Source organism: Schistocerca americana, chromosome 6 (genome assembly GCF_021461395.2).
Source record: "Schistocerca americana isolate TAMUIC-IGC-003095 chromosome 6, iqSchAmer2.1, whole genome shotgun sequence".
In the NCBI taxonomy this organism is placed as follows: Eukaryota; Metazoa; Arthropoda; class Insecta; order Orthoptera; family Acrididae; genus Schistocerca; species Schistocerca americana.
Window position 1 is genome coordinate 290,746,389 of NC_060124.1, and position 15,316 is coordinate 290,761,704.

Here is a 15,316-nt window from a genome sequence, read left to right on the forward strand (position 1 = left end):
TTTTTTCTCCGCCCCGAGTTTCAACCACTGCATTTTCATACATTATCCAACGAAGTAAATACAAATTCCGTATTGTTCATCTTCGTATGTAGCAGCATTTCAGTGTACTACGAAAATCCGACTGGCAAGACCGTTTGGGATGTTTGTCAATATGGCCAACTCTACATTCTGAATTTTTTCTTACCTGTGAGAAGAGATGGTTGCTAATAGGTACTTGTATGAATTGTGAATCACATGCAGTATTCTCTTCACCATAAGAATAATATGAATATAAACATTTTGCCATGTATTCTTTCATGTCTGCTGCCATCTCATTTAAATCCTGTCTGCCTAATAAACTACGAAACTAGAGTGAGACAACAGTAAATGCGGAAGAATATACATATCTTGTCATGTTTATATTTGTATTATTCTTATGCCTAATAGTGATACAGTCAGAAATGAAGCACAGCAATTGACTAGATTTTTAAACCTAAGATGACTCTAATTTCTGTGCAGAGTGTAATGTACTAAAGAGGCGTCTGCAAAGTTTTTCAAACAGCGAAAAATTTTCGCTAAACTCTCGTTCAGAACATGATCTCATATGCAGTGTATTATTTGGTTCTTGTTGATCATTATCAAAGAAATCAGCAGTGTAAGTAACAACAAATAGCTGTCTCTTGCCATTGTTTTGCTAATGAGACAATTCCTCTCTCTCTCTCTCTCTCTCTCTCTCTCTCTCTCTGTCTTTTTTTTTTTTTTTTTTTTTTTTTTCCCCCCCATTGTAAGCGGCGGTAGCATGCACAAAAGCAAGCCATGCCGCAAGTGGCGACAGGCTGTAGACACTCATTATCAGAATGCGACAAACAGTGCATGACACAGTACAGTAACGCATTTTCGGCTTAGAGTGACGTAAACACCTATAACAAAGAGAACGTCACTTACCAGATCAAAGCAAAATATAGCAATCGATTCAAACCAGACGAAGCACGTGAAAAAGGAAAGGTACCTGTATAAATACGGACAGAGCACCTGACGTATAGCACTGGCTACCTGGTAAAGGTTCAGTGCTAAGCTTACGACCAAACTACTGTAGCTGTATCATCATTCATTCGACCTAAATTGTGTCTCATATTAAAATGGACCAACTTTGTTTCGATTTGGAGGTGCGTCCTAAAACTTTTCTCCCCCCTTTGAATTTCGAGTCTCAAATTTCGGGTGCGGCTTAGATTTGGGAATTTTTTTTTTTCCCTTGACTTCGAGTCTCATTTTTCAGATGCGGCTTAGATTCGAGTGCGGCTTAGATTTGAGTAAATACGGTAGCCACTACTGCTAGCCAGGACTGAGCTTTCTGTCAACATCAAGCAATTACTGTGAATTTTCTGTTGGGGTGCTATCTTGCACTGACTATCATTTGTGGCTTGAATGTGAGTTCTTCAGTATGTGTCCTGTGATTTTGTATTGTATGGACATACTTTGTAACTGCAGTTGTTTACGTGAATAAATAAGTATTTACCCTTGAATTGATATTTGCATGTTATGCCAAGCTAAAGTCACACTAAGGGTCTACATTGGTAACTGCAACAGTGGTACATTCAAGCCAATCCAGATACTATGCATCAACAGTCCAGTGTGCAAACATAGTGCATTGCAATTCATGAATTATGCAAGTGAGTGCAGTGTTGAAGTTTAGAGTGCATCACAACTGACTCTCAGACAACCCAAATTCTTCAAAAATGACTGTCATACTTGCCAGTACAGTGCACTGAAAATTGCCAGAAAAGCCAAACAATGGTGTTTTATGAACAACCTGTTTTGTGACTTCGTCACCACACACGTCTCACAAGGGGCACATGCCGAACCACATGCACCCACCTGATCAGAAGTTCTTCTGCACCGCATGAGCTATCTTCCAATTCAGTGTTGGCACAGTCTTCGCTACCAGTCACACCATGTAAGAAAATGGAACAGTTGTGTACATTACCTCTTCCAACACTTCTTTGGAAACTGCCACCTTTTCATACCAACCAACCCACCATTTGGTTCATGACATATGATGTCGGCAGTGACAGTACAAAATTTTTCGTACTGCTCTGTCATTTAGGTGAACACATGGACATGATAAGTGACAATATTCTCGCACAACCAGCAGACAACAAATACTCTGTGGTGGGATCGGCTCTTCTCCAGTGCTTCTCCTGGAAGCATGAGGATCAGCTACAACAAGTTTACTGATGGTATCCTATTCAAGTTACCCTTCTGCTATGCCTATCTAGATGACGTCTCAGTTTTTCCCAGGATATGGACATCCATATCTCTCACCTAAAACAAGATTTTGACTCACTTGTTGCAGGCAGTGCTGTAATTAATGAAGAAAAAGGCCATCTCTGACAACCTGAAGCTTTTTTTTTTCCAGTCGTATTATCAACACTGCAGGTGTCCACCCTGCACCACAACAAACGGAACTCATTTACCAGTTGCCACCTCCATTAAACTGTCAGAAAGTACGTCAGCTTCTACTGCCACCACCTCCCACATGCATCCACCATTCAGCTCCCACTCAGAGAGGCCCTCAAAGGAAAGAACACTAACAATAAATGGAGGCTAATGTGTACCATGAACAAGCAGCAGGCCTTCAACCATGTCAAAGAACATCTCACTCAAGCAGTGACTTCGGCACATCTGCTTTCCTATGCTCAGCTAAGTATAACATCAGATGGGAGTGACTTTGCAATTGGTGCCATCATCAAGCAGGAAGTGGGAAGTGTACAGCAACCAATTCTTGTCGTGTAAACTAATTTTATCACAGAGCAAATGGTCCACATATGACCGCGAACTCCTAGTGGTCTATGAAGCATGCCATCAGTTGAGGTACAATGTGGAAGGCAGGCCACTAGTCATTTACACAGATCGCCAACTGTTAGCAGACTCAGTCTGAAACCCATGGAAAGACTGGTGCCTCAAAAGATTCCGCCACCTAGATTACATTGCGCAATTTATGACTTACACACATTACTTGAAAGGCACAAACAGTGTAACTGCAGTTTATTTCTCATGGATCAATTCTATTTCCTCACGAATTGAGTAATAATTTCACAAAGTCACAACTACAAGACAAACAGTTCCAAGAACTCAGTGATACCATTATTAACCTCAAACTCAAACATTGTCTGGTACCGGGTACAACAATCTGGTACTGGGTACAACAAGACTGATCTTGTGTGATGTGTTACAAAACTGAACTCATCCCCTTGTACCTCATCTGTTTCAGAAGATCATCTTTGATCTGTTGCACAGCTTGTTGCATTCCAGCGTTCAACCGGAAACCTGTCTCGTTACAGGTCATTTCATATGGCCGAATGTCAAAAAAGACTGCAAGGAATGAGCATGCATGGGCTTATCATGCCAAAAATGCAAAGTTGGATACCACAGACAACCACCTTTTGGACAGTTCACAATGCCCAAAGATCAGTTCCAACACATGCACCTTGACCTGGTGGGACCTGTCTCTGAGTCCGAGGGCTATCAATGCATTCTTTTAATCATCGAGTGCATAACGCAGTGGATAGAAGCTGTTCCTCTCTGAAACATGTCAGCATATTCAACAGCCAGAGGACTCATATGCACTTGGATTTCCCAATACAGGTGCCCGGTGTCTGTAATCGTTGATAAAAGTTGACAATTTGAATTTACTCTTTTCAGTGACCCAAGCAACCTCTGCAGCGTTTATTGTTATCAAACAGCTGTTTATCATCCTCAAAGCAATGGTCTTGTGAAATGATGGCACTGTACGCTAAAAGCTCACCTTAGGAGCCTTGGCAGTCTCTGGGTAGAAGCTTTACTGTGGGTGCTATTGAGCATGTGGTTGCTGAAGTCCTTTATGGCAAGCCATTTGCTCTCCTCACTGACTTCATACTACAGGTGCCACGAGCAGAAACCACTGAAATTCTTGTCCTCATCACCTGTGTTTAACAACACACCACACAGCTCAAGATACCACCTTCATAGCCTCACATCTCCCCAGAAGTCTTCATTCATAGGGCACGTGTGGACTGTAACCACATTATGCTCTGTGTTGGTACTATTCAGCCTACCTTACATCCCTGGTACATGGGCCTGCACGAAGTACTAAAATGTGGCGCACACAAATTCAAAATACCACTGAAAGGGACACCCAGTACAGTATCTATCAACTGCTTAAAACCTGTGTAGCCTTTCCAGGACAAGTCATCCACGGACGATACACCAACCTCTACTGCTCAAACTGTTGACTCCTGTGATCAGCCATACGATGTGGACATGGCGGCTGTCAAATAACGGCTTCCTTAAAGTCACCTCTCCCTGGACACTGTGCCTCTCCTTCACCATAACTGGGGACCACAAAACCTACAGACTGCAGGCTGACCATGCTGGACCACCTCCAATGACTGGCATCCTCAACCAGTCCCACTAAGCTGGACTCAATGCCCACCCACACACCTTCAAGCTATCACCTCTATGCAATGCAATGGGAGTCATCCCCACATATAACCATCTATCACCATCACCACCCTGACTGACGTTGACAACACCTTACCCACCTCCGCACTGCCGTATGGGTGTCAATTGGATGCACCATGTTCCAATCACAATAACAACCGTCCCCCTGTGGTCCACACTTTGGGGGGAGGGAGGTCATCTTTGGGGATATTTCGTTGTTAATAACCCCCACTATCAGTTGTGGCTCATGACAAATGATCTCTGGCGTTCTTCTTTTTGCCCTGTGCATATTATACACAGCATTTTGTAACTACAGTCATATATACAAATAAATAAGCATTTATCCTTGTCGTGTTGTGTTGTAATCGTTGCAACCTCAACCAGCACTATGGATCTACAATAGGTGCTTTTGATTTTAGTTCTACCAACAATGAAATTTAGAACCAGGGTTTTTCAGTATTGGAGCTCTAGTCAGCATGGCTTTCACCATGCGGTATGTCACCAGGTTATAGCAGCATTCACTGCGGCATGTGAGGCATCTCTGTGTAATTTCATTTACGGTACAGTACTTGTGAAAATAAGTTGTTTTAATTCCTCTTCTCAAATATGGGAAAAATCATATGTGCTCAAGTAGTTGTCATAGTGTTGTCATTATCAGCTGTATGGGAAGGGCCTTTGAGCAGGTAATGAACAGCCATCTCATCTAGAATCCAGGCATCTCTTTAGTCTTGGGTAGTTTATTTTCATGAGATCGTTCTTGCTTGCACTATAAAGGTGGAGCTCATCATCTATAATATCATTGACAGGACGTATTGCAGATCTTCAGTACAAAGCCAGGTGGAGAGTCTGAATCAGAGGTTCCTACAGTTCTGTGACTACGTAGGCTGCAGATTCCGTGACTTGTGCCGAAGGGTGGTGGGGTTTAACATTCTGGGTGCTATGCGGGTCAGGGTCCATTATACAGTGGAGATGGCCACACAAGTAGTGGGTCCTGCGTGAAGTGGACTGGCTGGTTTTCAAGGTTACAGGGTCTCAGGAAAGGTCCTTGGTACCAGAGGGTGCACGACAAACAAAGGACAAGGGTAGACCTAAGTATATTTAGTGTTATACTTGTAAATTTTTGTAGTTGTGTTAGTAAAGAATGAGAGCTCCAAGCACTAGTAGAAAGCTATGAAGCTCAAATCTTTATAGTTACTGAAAGCTGGTTTGGAGATAGAGTCAACTGAAATTTTTACCATGGACCTAAGCATGTTCAGAAAGGAAAGATTAAATACAGTTGGTGGTGGAGTGTTTATTGCTGTCAGAAGTAATTTACCATGTAATGAAATTGATGTATAGGGTTCCTGTGAGTTAGTATTGACAGTGATTATACTTGAAAACCAGAAAAAGTTAATAATTGATTCCTTTTACTGACCTCCTGACTCGGATGATTCACTTGCTGAAAGATTTGAAGAAAACTTGAGTCCTGTTTCAAATAGGTACCTCACTCGTGCAGTTACAGTTGGCGATGACTTCAATCTACCCTCAGTAAATTGTCAAAAATGCATGTTTAAAGTCAATGGCAGGCATAAAAAATTATTTAAAATTGTACTAAATGCTTTCTCTGCTAATCATTTTGAGCAGTTTAATGGTTGCGAAAATGTGCTTGACCTATTAGCAACAAATAATCCTGAGCAAGTAGGGAGCATCATGACAGATACAGGGACGAGTGACAAACTAACCATGTAAACACAGACCAGATGTGGCGTAATTTTGACAAAAGGTTTCAGTGGCAATAGAGAGATTCATACCAGATGCATTAATAAGAGTTTTTTGTTATGGGAAACAGCAGCTTAAGTAATCCATGTTTAAGAAATAAATCCTCCAGCTGTATCTGAACTTTTACTTACAGGAGCATGACTGGTTTTGTGACATCATATCACATCTTCAGGTGAATATCTACAAGATAGGAAACATACATTTGATGTTATGAGAAAGAAAATCTCTTTTTCTCTGTACTTCATTTCAGTACCTCCTCATTCGTTACACAGTCTCCCTCTCTAATCATTAGTCTTCATCTACAGCACCATATTTCAAAAGTTTCTAGTCTCTTCTTGTCTGAACTGCTTATGAACCATGTTTCATTTCTGTGCAAGGCTACAGTCCAGACAGATATCTTCAAAAAAAAGACTTCCTAAAACGTAAATTGATGTTAGATGTTAACAATTTCCTGTTTTTCAGAAATACATTTCTTGCTTTAAATGCGAACATTTTTAGGTTAGGCTTTACCGTGACTGTTACTGACATTAAATGAAACAACAAGTTTACTGTTACCAGTCACCGTTTTATTTTTTCCACGACGCGTTTCGAAGGTTTAAACCTCCATCATCCGGTGGATTTACATTAGTTAGTATTACATATGTGTGTACGTTGTGTTACGACATTTGGAGGAACTTGTGGCACTGCCTAGTGGAGAAACAAGACACTATTTCAGAATATGGTTTTGGATAACTTTTGACAAAAAAATTAAACTGATATTTAATGGTAAACTTTAATAAGTAAACTAGAGTACCTCCAGTGGTCACAGGTTCCTTTTTCTGTCATAACACTTCACATGTATACTGCCACATTTGTAAACAAATATGGCGTCTGGAATCAGCTGAGTGCAAGGTTCGTACAGCAGAAGAGAAGACATAATCGCAAAGTGCAAAGAATATACATTTTAACAACATTATTACAGAATAATCGTTTTAACCATTTGGAGGTGTTTGTTTTGAGGTGTCAAATATATGTGTGTGTACTTCAGGTGGTATATAAATCCAATTTTGAAAGGTTAAAACGGCTAAACATTCGTACTCGTTTATGCAATCAGGTGAAATGTTAAAATGGCTTAAACTTCATACTTGCTAATAACAATTAGGTAAAATGTTACAGGCTTGAATTACAATGATCATATTGGCTACAGCAGTAAAATCATACATAGATGACACTCTTTGAAGAAAGAGAGAGAGAGAGAGAGAGAGAGAGAGATGGAGGAGTGATTATATGAGAGCAAACATTTACATGGCAAGGAGTCTTAAGATTACATGTTGCATATATTAGCTGCCTAAAGGTTGGGGTAATACACTGGTTAATGTTATAAAATATGCAGATAGATATACATTTGTGCCAGTAGTTGATGTACATACAGTTTTAAGCTGACAGTGGGTACAAGCTGTTGGTGTGATGAATTATCTGTGAATGAGGTCAATCTCTTGTACTCTTGGTGGCTGTCAATATTTATGGTAAATATTAGGATATGTGCACATGTGTGTGTGTGTGTGTGTGTGTGTGTGTGTGTGTGTGTGTGTGCGTGTATTTTAAGAGTCCATCTCATTCGACATTCCTCATTGGACATACAAAACCTTTATTCATCTGTGCCAATAGATCCCACACTACAAATAATTAATGCCAACCTACATAAACACAAAAAAATCCCTTCAACTCACATTAAATGGACCTGCTTGAATTCACACTTTCACACAACTATTTTAAATTTAACAATAAAATCTACAAACAAACAGATGGTCTGGCAATGGGCTCAAATCTTTCCGGATTGTTAGCAGAAATATTTATAAGTAACCTAGAAGACAAAATCTTGAATTCCAATCACCACCTCCTCAAAAATATCATCTACTACTACAGATATGTAGATGATATCATAATTTTAATCAAAGTCACTAAAGATGACATCAGTGAGTTGAATCAGTTTTTCAACAACTCCCATGAAAGCATAAAATTCACAGTTGAACACCAAAAAGATGACAGTATAAATTTCCTAGACCTTACCGTTACAATAAAGAATAACAGACATCAGTTTGAAATTTATCGGAAGCCTATCACAACACATACTACAATCCACAACTCCTCTTGCCACCCCGCAGCACACAAAATGGCAGCATACCGGTACATGATTAATAGAGCTATCCAACTACCACTCTCAGAAGATAAACGTGATCAAGAAATTGAAATAATAAAACAAACAGCTATTGAAAATGGCTATAACAACTCCATAATACACACTCCAAAACACTCAATAATGGCAAAGCAATCACAACGCAAAAAACCAAAAGAAAATAATGTCTTGCATACAACCCCTTTCTGGGTAACATTTCATACCAGATTACTAATGTCTTCAAACGGAAAGGCATAAGCATATCCTTTACAACAGACAACAAGATTGGACAGAAGTTACCCCACAACATCGGCACACGAAACCCACTTCATCACACAGGTGTGTACAAAATTGAATGTTTGGACTGTGACTGCTTCTACATAGGCCAGACAGGCTGATCATTTGAGATTAGGTTCAAGGAACACATGGCAGCACTAAAAAACAACAAATACCACACATCAGCAATAGCTACCCACCTACATGAAACAAAACACCATGTTGACAACACAAGTATTAGCATCCTACACATCCAACCAAAAGGCAGAAAACTAGACATCCTTGAAACACTCCAAATATACAAACACCAAATGAAACAACCAGAATCCATCTTAAATGACAAAAATGACAATATTTACAATAGTATCATCTCTGTTTTCAGCAACTGCCTACACTCTTAAAATACACACACACACACACACACACACACACACATGTGCACATATCCTAATATTTACCATAAATATTGACAGCCACCAAGAGTACAAGAGATCGACCTCATTCACAGATAATTCATCACACCAACAGCTTGTACCCCCTGTCAGCTTAAAACTGTATGTACATCAACTACTGGCACAAATGTATATCTATCTGCATATTTTATAACATTAACCAGTGTATTACACCAACCTTTAGGCAGCTAATATATGCAACATGTAATCTTAAGACTCCTTGCCATGTAAATGTTTGCTCTCATATAATCACTCCTCCATCTCTCTCTCTCTCTCTCTCTCTCTCTTTCTTCAAAGAGTGTCATCTATGTATGATTTTACTGCTGTAGCCAATATGATCATTGTAATTCAAGCCTGTAACATTTTACCTAATTGTTATTAGCAAGTATGAAGTTTAAGCCATTTTAACATTTCACCTGATTGCATAAACGAGTACGAATGTTTAGCTGTTTTAACCTTTCAAAATTGGATTTATATACCACCTGAAGTACACACGCATTTCTTGCTGTTGTCAGCACACCTTTTATACCCACTCTACTTTGACCATATATGCTATTTTACTGCCCAAGTGGCAAAACACATCTACTATGTTTAGTTTAACATTTCCTAATCTAATTCCCTCAGCATCACCTGATTTAATTCTATTATTCTAAATTGCTTTTGTTTTACTTTTGTCAATGTTCATCTTATAGTCCCTTTTTGAGATGTTGTGCATTCTGCCCAAGTCTTTTGCAGCTCTGACAGAATTACAATGTCATCAGGAAACCACAGAGTGTTTACATCATCTCCCGGAATTCTAAATTCTCTTTCTAAATGTCTCCTTGATTTCCTTCACACCTTGTTCAGTTGACTGGTTGAATAGCATTGGGGATTGGCTACAACTGTGTCTCACTCTCCACGCTGCTACTACTTCTCTATCATTTCCTTTGACTCCTATAGTGGCAGTCTGGGGTCCGTAAAAGTTATATACAACCTTTTGCTCCTTGTATTTTATCTCTGCTACCATCAGAATTTGAAAGAAAGTAGTCCAGTCAACATTGTCAAAAGCTCTCTCTGAAACTACAAAAGCTATAAATTTAGGTTTGCCTTTCTTCAACTTATCTTCTAGGATGAGTTTTAGGACCAGTATTGTCTTGCTTGTTCCTACATTTCTTTAGACACCAGAGTGATCTTTCCCAAGGGTTGGAGCATTATCATGCATAAATCCAAATTAAAAGAGAGTTCCCGTTCCATACGTACATTGGAACTACTGTTTCAGTCAGGCTGCATTTTTCTTTTAATCATCTAGCAACTATACTGCCCCTTTTGATTATTCGCCAGAACGTACTTAGTTCTATTGGCAACAAATTCTTTGGACCAGTTGCTTACCTGAGAAATTATATCATGTCTTAGTTACTAGTTGACAGTGTGGTAGTCTGTCAAACACTTTTCAGAAATCTGGGATGTACACACTATTTGTAAGGTGTTGTCCATGATAAAAAGTGCATTATTGTACATAGAGGGTTTCTCAAGAAATGCAAATTTGACATATCCTGTAGAATTCTGCATCAAGTTGATGTTATGTGCTTCCATTATTTTGCCCTTATATAAATAAGAATGACCCGTGATCTTTTACTACCAAGTGGAACTGTTTATTACATGAAACATTTTCAATAAAAACAAGCTGAGGAAGTGTCTAGCTGGACTGTCCATTGCTGTAATCATTGATAAAATAATCCCAGTCAAATTTGCTGTGAAAAGTTGCTAACACTTAACAACATTTGTGGAATCTGGGTATTGGAGAGGCCTCAAATTGGCTGCAGCTTCATGGATCTGACAAAAGCTTCTGATCCTGTATGGAGAGAAGGCCCAACATTAAAGTTTGTTGATGTAATTTTATGGGGTAGTGATGTGTAAAATATTACTTTAAACAAGTGAAGGTCACTTCGCCTCTCCTACTCAATTCCATCCCGCATCTCCAAGTTGGTGAATCCCAGGAACCTGAGAAACCCTGTGGAAGATTAGGTATCTAACCTCAGAGGGAAACAGTTTCAGGGCAGACGAGAGCAGGAGAAATGGTCCTCTGAAGAATAGGGGGCTGGGCTATGTGCCAATAACCCATACCTGGAAAAAAGTCTTACTATGGAAGCTCAAGGAAATGCAGCTGGATGGGTCCTAAGGTAAAGATATGGCCAAATAACAAGGAATAGGAGAACTGGATCATGGAACATATAGATGTTATACAGAATTGAAACCATTGGAACTTTCATTGAAATAGCAAAAACATGAGGTAGGTATCACGGCCTTGCAAGAGGACACCTTCCAGAAACAGCAGTGTTCTATGTACTACAGTGGCCACAATAGTGAACACATGCTTGATGTGGGATTTATAGTCAACCAAAGCACTGAACAACTAGTGATAGGATTTAAAACAATAAGTCCAAGGATATGTTATATGTGAATAAAGGGGAACTTATTTAACTGCAGCCTCTTAAATGCACATGCCCCTTACTGAAGAGAGGACAGCAGGAGAGAAGGAGATCTTCTATGAGGAACAGGAGCGAGCTTATCATCAGTGTCCAAAAAAAGATAGAAAAATGTGATAGGAGATATGAATGCTAAGGTAGAGCAGATGAAGTTCTGCTCCCCTACCGTTGTCCATAAAGAGAGCAATAACAATGGACTCTACCTGATAAATTTTTCAGCATCACTTAACATGACTGTTTCTAGCATGTGGTTCCAGCATAAGACTATACATAACATGACCTGGGTGCCACCAGACAACAATACAAGGTACCAAATTGATCATATATTAGTAGATACCAGCCATGGCTTGATGTACTAGACTGCTATAGTTTCAGTGGTGCCAAATGGACTCTGACCACTACCTCTTCATAGCAAAAATTACAGAGAGCATTTCAAAAGCATGTAAAGTTAATGGAGAAAGACAAAATAAGTATAATATCTCAGAACTTAAAGACCCAAGGAAGGCTGAACACCTAGCTATTAATTTGCAAAATAGATTGACAGGAATCCTGCAGAACTATATTCATAACATAAATGACCAGTGGAATAAAGTCAGAAATGAAATACAGGCTGCTGCAGACGAAGTGATTAGTATGGAACAACAATTAATGGTACGACAAAGAGTGTGAGATGACAACAAGAGCAAAGAATGAAACAGATGAAAAGATGAATGCTTCTGGATTACTGTAGAGAAAAAAGGCATGCAGAAAAGCGGATTCTGAAAGCAAAGAAGAGAAGCTTTTTCAAAAGATAGTTGCAGGACACTGAATCATTGAATATCGCTAATTAAAGCTGTAAATTCTACAAGAAGGTCACTAACCTCAACCAGAAACAAAACAATGTAGAGGAAAAAATGATGAGCTAATAGCATCATAGGAAGGAGTGTTACATTGTTGGGCAGAGTAGTTTAAGGAATTATTATACTCAGAGAATGCTCAAGTATGGGAACTAACTGAAAACCAGCTAGAGGAGGAAGAGGAAAATGGGATGCCCTCGATGCAAGAGATTTGGCTAGCAGTAAAGAAACTAGCCAACATTGAGTCACCTGCCAATGACAATCTGCTTATTAAGTGTGATGGAGAGCAACTGGTTAGATGCATACACAACCTGATCTCAGGTATATGGATGCAAAAAGTCATCCCAGACAAATGGAATACTGGAGTGATATGTGATATACATATGAAAGGGAACATCCTAGAATGTACGAACTACGGGATAATTATATTATTGAACACCACATATAAAATATTATCCTCCCTGCTTTGTACCTGCGTAAAACCTTTTGCAGATAAAGCAGTTGGGAGATACGCAGATGAGCAAGAGCAGACAGTGTCACTGTCCGCCACTCCTACCATACTTTCCCTCTGCCTCCCCGCCCCAGCCTCCTCCTTACCCCCACCCAGTCGCCACTCCCATCATGTGCTGGTGCTGCTGCTCACAATGTGGTTTAAGCCTTAATGGCCGAAAGCTTTAATTGTGTGCATCTTTTTATTGTGCCTATTGCGACTCAGCATCTCCGCTATATGGTAAGTGGCAACTTTCCTTCTCTGGTATTGTTACATTCCATCCTGGATTTTCCATTGTTTGATTGGCATTCTAATAGCCTTACATGAAGTTACACTGCTATGATGATCTAGTTGTCAAATGTAAGCACTAACCTGTAACTTCAATTTTTATGCATATGTTCCGTAATGCCACACAATAATAATAATAATGATAATAATAAGTAATAGTAATAATTTTTGCTTAGAAGTTCTCTGGCTGAGAATTACGAGTGTTTCCTTAATAAACCAGTATTTCTTTAATTCTTGTCCTCTTATATTTATACCCACCGCTGCTCTCAGCTTATTCCTCGCTGTCCCGATCACTCTATGATCCTTTGCATTACATTCAATATTGCTGTCCTATCAATTCCTCCAACATATTTAGCCTTTCTTGTACCTCTCCTCTGCCATTTCCCCACAACATTAAACCATCTTCAAACGTGACTGTTTTCATATTTTCATCTCCTATTTGGGCTGCCACTCACGTGATTATCTCATCCAGAACGGTGATTACATGTAATAGGCACTGTGCGCTCCCTTACTTCAGTCCATTTTCTGTTCCAACCAGTCTTGTCTTCTCTCCTCCCACTTTTACACAACTCACTCTTTCTTGTTACATTTCCTTTCTTCTTTTCATAGTATGCCTTCCAGTTTGCCTTTCCTGAAAGGTTTCCCAGATCTTGCTTTTTTTCACACTATCATATGCCTTCTCAATGTTCAGAAACTCTATTACTAAATTCTTACCATATTTCTAGTGTCTCAGGGAAGCCTAGAGAGACAGCAGATCCCTTGGTGGCAGATCAGGAAATGCTGGTCAACCACTCCTGGAATATGAAAGGTAGGAGGGAAATAAAATACCTCCTGCAGACCAAAAAGGCTGGAGAAAAAACTTTGTTAAGAAATCCATCTACAATAGACATGGGTGGATAAAATTACATTCTTTCAAATACGGAACAAATTGAAGATAATAAATTACTAAGATGTAATCTGTCAAAACTCATCAGATAACATTGTCAAACATTATAGTAATAGTTTCTGTACCTCTGCTGAACAAATAAATCAATAAATGCCCCTTCTAATGAATTTGATTCTTATCCACTGTTATAAATTTGTGCACAAAATCAGATGCATTCCTCTTCCAACTCTACCAGAGGAACATTATTGTCCCATTGCCACTATCACTGATTCAGTTAAATTAGACACAGTTTTTTATTCTTGAAGATGAATGTCATTTTGGGCATCCAACAATAGTGAATGCTGAAGGAAACACATTTTGCATTTGGAGAATGATAAAAGTGAGGTGGTCACTGCACCTACTAATGTACTCATAGGGTTGGATCAGTAGCAATTTCTAATGTCTCACATGTATTTGTTAATTTCTGGAAAGTATATACTGAGAGATTAAAAGAACAATGTAGGTTGTTATTGATATTTTACATCATAATTTATTGGTAATAAAACATCCAGATATGAAATGACTACAGTGTGTCAGAATCTTACCTAATGACATTTGATCATTGTTATTGTTGTCATTATTATTATTATTATTATTATTATTATTATTACACACGTTACAGGCCTTTCATCAGGCCACATGAAATATTCATGACTACTTGTTCCTGTTCTTCCAGTACTCCTTCATTCGTTCACTAAAGGCTCTCTTCCTTTCTTCTGTCCACTTTGTCCTTTGGGCTTTAGGTGCTGTTTTCTCTGACATCACTTCCCACTTGTACACCTTGTGTCTATAGACACCTTTGTCCATGATGTCTGCTGAATCTATCTGAGCTCTTTCTAGATCAGTTTTGACTTGTGTCATTCAGGGTGTAGTGGTCTTGAGTCTCTGGATGTACCTGAGGATTCTGTTGGTGAGTCTGGTCTGTGGGAATCTGCTTGTGTGTCTATAAAATTTTAGTCGCCTCTTTCTAAAGTCTGCTGCGATGGTGGAGAACTTCTCTGTGGTGTCCCTGGAGTGAAGCCTATATCCGGAGTGAAGCCTATATCCGCCGTCCATGAGTTTTGGCCCAGTAATTCTCCTAATGATTTTTCTTTCCTGTGTGAGAATGTTCTCAAGGTCGGCCTTAGTGTGTAATATCAGTGTCTCACTAGCGTATAGCACCTCATGTTTGATAACAGTGTTGTAGTGCCAGAGAACTTCTAAGCAAAACTTT

At 39.3% G+C, this 15,316-nt stretch overlaps 1 protein-coding gene across 2 annotated transcripts in view; it reads left to right on the top strand.

Annotated features, from left to right (window-relative positions):
• Positions 1 to 15,316, top strand: part of LOC124619438 (integrator complex subunit 8) — a 153,194-nt gene that overhangs the window by 75,075 nt on the left and 62,803 nt on the right. The window lies entirely within an intron of this gene.